Source organism: Asterias rubens, chromosome 14 (genome assembly GCF_902459465.1).
Source record: "Asterias rubens chromosome 14, eAstRub1.3, whole genome shotgun sequence".
NCBI lineage: Eukaryota > Metazoa > Echinodermata > Asteroidea > Forcipulatida > Asteriidae > Asterias > Asterias rubens.
The window spans coordinates 4,219,188-4,228,766 of NC_047075.1; positions in this window are offsets into that span (position 1 = coordinate 4,219,188).

Consider the following 9,579-nt stretch of genomic DNA (forward strand, 5'->3'; position numbering starts at 1 on the left):
TCGGTCATCAAAGTTGCGAGATAATAATGAAAGAAGAAAACACCCTTGTCACACACAGTTGTGTGCGTTTAGATGGTTGATTTCAAGACCTCAAGTTCTAAATCTGAGGTCTCAAAATCAAATTCGTGGAAAAATACTTATTTCTCGACAACTATGGCTCTTCAGAGGGAGCCGCTTCTCACGATGTTTTATACCATCAACCTCGCCCAATTACTCGTAACCAAGTAAGGTTTTATGCTAATAATTATTTTGAGTAATTACCAATAGTGTCCACTGCCTTTAAAGCACTGGACACTATTGGTAATTGTCAAAGACCAGTCTTCTCACTTGTTGTATCTCAATATATGCATAAAATAACCAACCTGTGAAAATTTAAGCTTAATCGGTCGTCAAACTTGCGAGATAATAATGACAGAAAAAACACCCTTGTCACACATAGTTGTGTGCGTTTAAATGGTTGATTTTGAGACCTCAATTTCTAAATCTGAGGTCTCAAAATCAAATTCGTGGAAAATTACTTCTTTCTCAAAAACTACATTACTTCAGAGGGAGCCATTTCTCACAATGTTTTATACCATCAACCTCTCCCCATTACTCATAATCAAGTAAGGTTTTATGATAATAATTATTTTGAGTAATTACCAAGAGTGTCCACTGCCTTTAACACTTGGTTTTGTCAATCTTTCTACGATATTAATTTTCCAAACTGTCTTTGTACAGTTCCTCCTAAATGTTACTTAGATCAGCAGATCTCATCAGGGCCAGATTTCATAAGTATTTATAATAACCTTATTTATATATAATAGTGCTCTTTACAAAAATTAATACAAAGCGCCATGCAGAAAATTCTGCTCAGCAAATTTATTGGCTAATCACGAAATGACCTGGGTACCAGGTCCAGCAATGGTGACTCTAGGATGTTCTGGCTGGTAAACCTGAGCTAGCTTCTTTGTGTTCACCAAGGTTTTGTGCTTACAGGCTTTTTCAATTGGGCCGAGGACTCGCTTTCATTTTGCCACCTACCACAGTGTTGTGGCACTTCTAAAGCATGCCTCTCATGCTTCAAGTGCTAACTGAGCGTAGTGGTATCTTTTCACAAAGAGTTAAATAAGACTAGTCTTATCTCGAGTCCGGACGAGTTACTCCCGTCCTAACGTAGGACTAGCCACACGTTTTGTATATCTCCTAGGACTAGTCCTAAAGAAATTGACCCCAGCTCTTCCACTTCTAGAACCCTGGGTTGAATCCCGCCGGGGGAAGTGGAAAGGTACTTCACAGCGTATCTGACTACTTGGGTTTTCCCTGGAATAATTCTCTGGGATGTCACCTCCCAAATCAAAAACTGTAACTTCCTTGTCTCCTCTCAATGGGGTTCTTGGCTAGCATGTGATTCTGTTCTTTTTGGGAGACCTTGGCTACACAACCAGATTAAATAAATACAATGATATTAAAAAATTAACCAAAAGTGTCTGGGGACATGTGTGAGGTTTGGACTATAGTCATGGAGGAATAAATTGTACTGCGCATGCGATAACCCCTTGTCTATTTGTTGGTAGTTCAGCAACTCCAATGAAAAGGGTAAATTAAGTGACGTGTGCAAAATTTGCAAGCGGCAGAGGAGATCGGCACAAGGGGATTAGCGCGGTCGTAAAACCGGTGAGCGCTGGGGAGACCCAATGGGAGTTTGTGCAGGCTTGGGAAGGTGCTAATTGGGCTTAAGATAAGAAAGCTGGCAATGTAACTCCTTCTAATTTATTCCTCCATGCTATAGTATATATTAAGTCTCGTTTTTAGCTCGGACCAATGATGAAACAGTAACCTACGTATATGTGTGCTTCATGACTTTATTAATAATAATAACTTAACTGTTATACATTGTGCATAATATGTATTACTTTAAAATACTCTGTGCACTTTATAAAGAGTATTTATGGTGAACAATCACTTGATACTATAAATAGGACAAATACCACCATTACATGCACATAGTTCGCTGATTCGATAAGGATAAAGACAGGCACTGGCCTTCCAAACCCAGTAGTCTCATTGGATAGACATTTATGCTATGGGGTTGCGTGTACTTGTGTACACAAAGTGTATGGCATGCAAGGTCAAGGGTCAATCTGGCACGAAACCACCAGGTTTTAACTATAGGCCAGTATCTGGTGTCCCGAGAAATGTGAGATGTTCTGGCGAAAATGCTTTATAACGGTCAAGCCAATTTGGCTTTCCATCAAATCTCCCACTTGAGGGCGCTGTTGCCATATTATATCACTCAACAAATTATGCACCTGTCATTTCCACTTAAATCACTAACTAAATTGGTTTCAAAGTTCAAAAAACAGCTCCATTAATCAATTTAAAACGAATAAGTGCGTTTTCTGATGCGCCGTAAGGGATAAAACACCATAAGTAAATGTAACTTTAGTGTACTCATTTGTACATCATAGCATGGTACATTGTAACCGTCTGGGGTGACAATACTGACCAGTTCAGTTCCACTGCACATAATCCTATGCTGCAATTTTTGGTAGGGGTTTTCGTTTTAACTATGTTGCCCACTTTTTACATTCTTTGGCAGGATTTGTTTCTACTGCTTCACACTTCTGCTTCACACTTTATGCGTAAAGCCCGATTCAATATACATGTACTTCCTGTGATCTTGAAGCGAACTTTGACGTCACAATTTTGGCGTCACACAGCGAAAGCTCATTATTTTATTGTGAAGTTGTGGGGACGTCATAGTTCGTATCTCGTTCGCAGGAAGCATGAACCAGGCTTTAAGCAGGGACCAAGAAAGACCTGAGTTAGTTTACGGTTTGTCCTGCTTGCTGTGATAATGTTAGGCATAGTTTGCTAAAAATCCGCAATCGTATTGTAAAAACCGTAATTATGGACGGTCGTGTGTTGGACGCCCACTGTCTTTTCGGCTTGTGCACCACAATACTTATAGCCATTGTACACTTTCGGCACAAAAAATTAAAAAGGTTCACAGATTTACAAATAACTTACATGGTTTACAGAAGGTAATGGTGAAAGACTTCTCTTGAAATATTAGTCCATGAAATGCTTTACTTTTTGAGAAAACATTAAAACAATTATCAATTCTCGGTTTCGAGAATTACGGATTTATTTTAAACACATGTCATGCCAGGGCGAAACGTGCGGAAACAAGGGTGGGTTTTCCCCGTTATTTTCTCCCGACTCCGATGACCGATTGAGCCTAAATTTTCACAGGTTTGTTATTTTTTATATCAGTTGTGATACACGAAGTGTGGGCCTTTGGACAATACTGTTTACCGAAAGTGTACAATGGCTTTAAGGTGTTATTTTATTACTTCAAAACATCATGTGTTTATAAGATATTTATTTGAAAGTTTTACTTCAACTTTTAATTCTCAGTAGATTTTTTTTGCGTGAAATATTATACTTTGTCATTGTTTTACAAAACTTTATTTTAGTTTTCGCTTGTTTGTTGTTTTTGTCTGTTCTGATATTTTCATTGACAGCAAGATATTTATTTATACTTTGTTTGACATGCGATTTTGTTCAGAGTGAAATGTGAAACAAAAACATAGGTTCCCTTTAAACACATCTCTGTAGAGCAACATCTGCTGTTGTTTAATCCAAATGATAAAGATCTACTAGAATGTTATGCTTAACATTGTTTTACTCATTGTTTGCATTCGTTCAGCTCATGAAAATGTTTTCACCATTGCACTTGACCACCGGTGACTTGACATCAATTACTTGTGTAATTATTAATTATTAATGAAATGTGGACATTTCCATTTCAGCGAAGTTGAGTATTATGGAAAGGCCAGATTCCACAGAGTCTCGCAAAAATGAACGAACGAAATCATTCCAATAGTTGTGTGTAACTCGCAAAGAAATCGATGTCGTTTGATATTGTTTTCCAATAAAGGAAAAAGAAGAAAAAAATACCACGGGGATGTGGCACGCTTAAAAAAAAACTAAACAATGTGGATGACGTCAAAATAATATACACGTTCTGGCATATTTTAACTTAAACAAGTTGCGATGCGCTCAAAGTGTACTGTATTAATCAATATAGAATTCTTATTTTAATAGTTGAACCAATAAAGACAAAATGACAGATATGACATGTGTGTGCGGAATATAAATCTATGAAGAATACTTAATGTGCACAGAGCTAACAATGAATTAGACAATATTTTGATATTGAATGCTAGGTTTGTGATGAATTGTTTATTGGCAATTACCAATAGTGTCCAGTGTCTCTAAGTTTATAAAGAGCTATTGAGCGGTTTTTATAATTTGTTTGTGTCATTTGTTATTCAATAAAGTACGGCACATACACAATAGTAGGTTTTGCTATAGTTTGGAGTGTTTCTTGCATCTGTTACAGAGTTCAGTTCGTCAAATAATCTAATATGAATACGCAATTGTTATTAAACACACAATGCATATAGGATTTGAGGCATTGCATGGTGAGGTATCAATGTATATTTGGTTTGCAGTAACACCATGTGTGTATCTACTTGCCAGGTAGAGTTGTTCTTAGGGAACTGTCTTGCTTTATTCTACTGCTGCGGAGTAGATAATCGGAGGTTCGGGGGACTTCTCAGTTCTACAAAGAACTGTCCTGCTTTTTAACTATTACCAGGGCGGATGGTGTAGAAAATATACTGGACTACTACTTTAGCTTATAGGATCGTAATTAACTGTACTGCCGCGGAGTCAGTTCTGAATTGGTCTCAACGTTTCAACTAGCTTGCTCTAGTCATCGTCAGGATGCAACATAATGTATGCTATTCCAATAATGCGATATGATTTATTCCACCTTTTCAATTAAACAAAACCAAGATATAACTATGAAAACTACGTCAAAATACATTACAATTTTTTTTTTAAGATAACGGTTTAATACCATTGCGAATAAAGCGTAAGGCTGAGGAGGAAAATAAAGCAACATGTTCACCATGTGGTGTCAAAAGAAGAAAAATATCGGATAAATCTAAGACTAAAAACAAAATCGAAATGTAAATGGTTTTTGAGAACACAAAATGATATTTGGAGCAACGCAACATAATTTTGTGAATTTAACTAATTTTGTATTTAGGGAACACGCATATAATTCGAGAGAACGAAATTCCCATCAATTGATTTGTCATTATTCCTTTTAGGAGTTCTGTACTTTGAAATTCGGGATTTTTAAAACAATAAACGGCTCTTTCATGGCAGGACAGACTAACTTCAAATATGATTGTGTTGTTAAAGCAAGTACGTTTTAGCTGTTTGCCATAAAAAAAAAGGGAACGATATGTAAAGCAAGGCAGATGTAGGGGATTTTATTTAAATATTCACACATTCTAACATCTCTTTGAAACTTTAAATTGGCGAAGTGGCATCAGTTTACAAGCAAACAATATTGAAAAATGAACTAAAAATAGGAATTCCGAGTAGCGTATATATTATATATACTCATCTTCTTTTTACAATATTAATTTCTGCTCAACTTGTAGTATCATATTGGTTCAGGAAAATGCACTAAAAATAATAGGTCTTGATTATCACATTGTGTAAACATAGCTTAATATTAATATTGACTCATCTCTGTGATAATTCTAAGATACCATCCTTAAACCACCTGTTTATTTATTAGGCCTATCTATTAATTGACTCCACGCCGTTCTGTTTGCATACACTTTTTCTTTTTTGCATTGAATCAACATTTCTTATCTCATCATCATCTATCACAACCCGCATTAAAATGAACATTTGTCTACAAACATAATTTAAGAAATTAATAACCATTGGTACTTAGGTGATGTACTCGTAATGAAAAAGTGAACGTTAATATCAAGTTAATATTACCAACTATAATTGGGAGTTTTCAGGGGGAAGTCCCCAATTACACAAACTATTAATGATAAATAGATACCATGAAATTTGAACCCGAAACAAACAAATACCACTGAAACAAATAAATACCTCGGTACGTCACTTGTACGTATATGCTGTACGCCAATCAAACAATGTAAAATTAAATAATAAAACATAAATGACCATTTATCTACCCTCTTAAAAAAACGTATTTGAACTGACTCGCTGTACATCGTTCATTGGTCGTGCTGTTCATCCTTGACGACCAGGCTAATTAATCAACTGAGCAAAGTTCGACGAATAATCACATGCGACGAAGGGCGTTGCGCGTTAATTATGCTATTTTTATTGCTGTGATATTGAAGTTGAAGTACAAGGTTGTGAGCCGACCGCACTGCCCTTTTTTTAACAACTCACTTATTCGGTCTATGGTCCATTGAGAAGGACGGTGGTAAACAAATGGTTTGAATCTAGACACTGCACTTGGGATAGAGAGTGCGTTAAATTATAGGGAAGCAGAGCAGATTGCAGATCGAAGTTGGTTTGGTCGGAAGCTGGAATAGAAACACAGCAATATTTCTAACACGAAAAAGATGAAGGGAGATTTGTTTTATCAAGTTGTGCAATGTTAGCAAGGTGGGCATTTGTTGTGTTCTTGAGGTGCAGGGACATCACAACCCTAACCGGGAAGACAATTGCGTCGATCGAACGTCAATCGAACGTCAAATCAAGCTAACGGCTTTGTTGTACATCAGTTTTCTGGAACGAAAAGTTGGGATCTTGGACATTACAACTCCAAACCTGAATAACAAGCGTCAATCGAACGTCAATCAAACGTCGACTCGGTCTTAGAAACTCATGGTACAACGGCTTTGTTGCACATCAGTTTTCCGGCACGAAATGTTGAGGTTTGTGGACATCAACTCCAAACTTGAAAGACAAGCGTCGATCGAACGTCAACTCAAGCTTAAATGCTCATGGTTTAACGGCTTTGTTGCACAGTTTTCTGTTACGACAAGTTGAGGCTCGTGCGACATCACAACTCAAAACCGGAAATACAAGGGTCGATCGAACGTCAATCGAACGTCAAACTCAAGCTTAAAAGCTCATGGTATAACGGCTTTGTTGCACAGTTTTCTGGTACGACAAGTTGAGGTTCGAGACAAGCGTCGATTGGACGTGAATCGAGCGCTAATGAAGCTTTATGAACCTCATGTTTACGGCATTTTGCACAGTTTTCTGGTACGACCACGTGGGGTTGGTAGGATTCTCACCGTTGTCAATGGAGGTTTTGTTTTAGAGTTTGTCGTTTCTTGCAAACTCAATTCTAACTTTGACTAGTTCATTGAAATCGATTAGTAACAGTCTAAGAAACTCAACGTTACATCCTCAATAGTACGTCCGCAACTCCGAACAACATCCGCAACCTCGCTGTTCTTTCTACTGCGCATTCTCGTAACCAGGTAGGCAATCTACATGTGTTTTGTAAATACTCCTTATAGATTCAAACACACTGGCGTAAGTACATATCGTTTTTTGCGGGAGAGAAGGTGGGGGCTCGCGTTAATAATGATTTGGTTTCTTTTGATAACATGTTATTCAAAGGTATTTTTCCCTATTTCATGTTTCTTCTTCGTATTTTAATGGAAATCATTGGGGTGGGGCTTTTAAATGTTTTGCACCATTCATTGTGTGCATTTCCGTTATTTTCGGGTGGGGTAGGGGGCACCTGAGTATTTGCATTTTGCAAACTCGAGGTTGGTTTGGTTGCAGAACCATATAGCAACATGTCTATATACGAAACAAAATTATAGAGATTTTTTTAACAAAGTTGGACATGATCGTCCTTCGGTCGTCCTTCAAAGTTCGTCCTGCGGATGGGACGTAAAGCCGTTGGTCCCATGTGTTGTGTAACGCATGTAAAATAACCCAGTGCACTTATCGAAAAGAGAAGGGGTTTGCCCCGGTGTTCCTGGCTGTGGCGGCTGTATGCGCCGTAGAACCTTGTAAGGTGCTAAATAATTTGGTCTCAGAATCCATCACTGCAATAACCTATCTTTCTGAAAGTTTGTATATACTCGGCGCCTTGAGTACCTTGTTTGGAAGATACGTACGCTATATAAGACTTTGATATTATTATTATAATTATTTTTTATTATGATAAGCAAAGTTTTTATGATGTATTCTTGAGCTTCGTGGGCTTTCCCAACAAACCAAACAGTAAAGACAAGCGTCTTGGTGGCACGGTTGGCCTATGCGTAAAGCGGATCGACTCTCACCGTAAGGTGACACTGGTTCGATACCCGACCAGGGCAACATTTGAGTTGAGTTGTGCATTGGTTCTCTGCTGTGCCATGAGGGTTTTCCAGACTATCCGGTTTGCTCCCTCGGGGAAAAATCAAACACTTTCGATCTCTGGCTGTGCTCCGTGGTCATAATGGGTTGATGTGGCTGGCTGCCAAAGGCGCCCTAGCATGCTTGCTTCTCGAAAACGTTGTGGCCGCGTCCTTCGCAGGTAAGGATGATTAAACAATATTATGATGTTATTATTATCAACCGTGACAAGCGTGAAGCGTTTAGCGGCTTTATGTTGCAAAGACGAAGTAAATGAATCTGACGTTAGCCGAGATGGATGGTATTGCGAGGGACAGGGGGTATGAACGATAGGATGAAACGCAAACATTCTCTGCCATTTAGCAGAGAAAACGGGGAAAAATCCCCTTCCTGGAAATTGATACAGGTGACATGCTTATCAGGCCTGCAGATAATACATTTTTTCAATCATTCTCTGATCAATCCATTTCAATATGACATTACTCCAATAACCTTTTGGGAAAAAAAATCAATGAGAATGTATCAGTACATAAAAAGGTAACACAATCAAAAGCAAGTATACAACATTTTAAATAATGTTAAAGTAAAAAATAACTAGGAATAAACTATGTACAAGAGAGGAGCGAGAGCATGAGGCTGTTAGAGTTGGCTGAGGCTTGTTGAAAACGGCCTTTATATAGACAAACGAACATACAAACAGCGAATCACGAAACAAAAACAAGACAACACAAGTGGATGGGGTTGGCTCGGTGGTTTTGTGCCCTGCCTTTCATCTCTGTGGACCCAATTTCGAATCCCACATCAGACAGAGCCCTCCCTGCTTGGGGACTTTGGTTTTTCAGTCCCTACTTGATTGCGTGTTTTCCTCCAACATTTAAAACTGAGCATTTCATTTAGTTTATTTTCCATCCTTTGTTTGGCACTAGGAATTGTGCTGTTGGTGTTTGGATTAAAACTAATCAATCGTTCAGGCGTTTTGTAGAGTGCCATCGTTCTACTTGCCTTTTAGCAAAGGAAACGTTTAAAGGCAGTGGACACGATTAGTATTTACTTAAAATAATAATAGGCATAAAACCTTACTTGGTAATGAGTAATGGGGAGCCATTGAAAGTATGAAACGGCTCCCTCCTCCGAATAACGTAGTTTTCGAGGAAGAAGTAATTTTCCACGAATTTTATTTTTGAGACTTCAGAATTAAATTGTGAGGTCCCGACATCAAGCATCTGATAGCACACAACTTCGTGTGACAAGGGTCTTTCATTATTATCTAGCAACTTTGACGACCAATTGAGCTCAAATTTTGACAGGCTTGTTATTTTATGCATTGTTGAGATACACCAAGTGAGAAGACTGTTCTTTGACAATTACCAAAGGTGT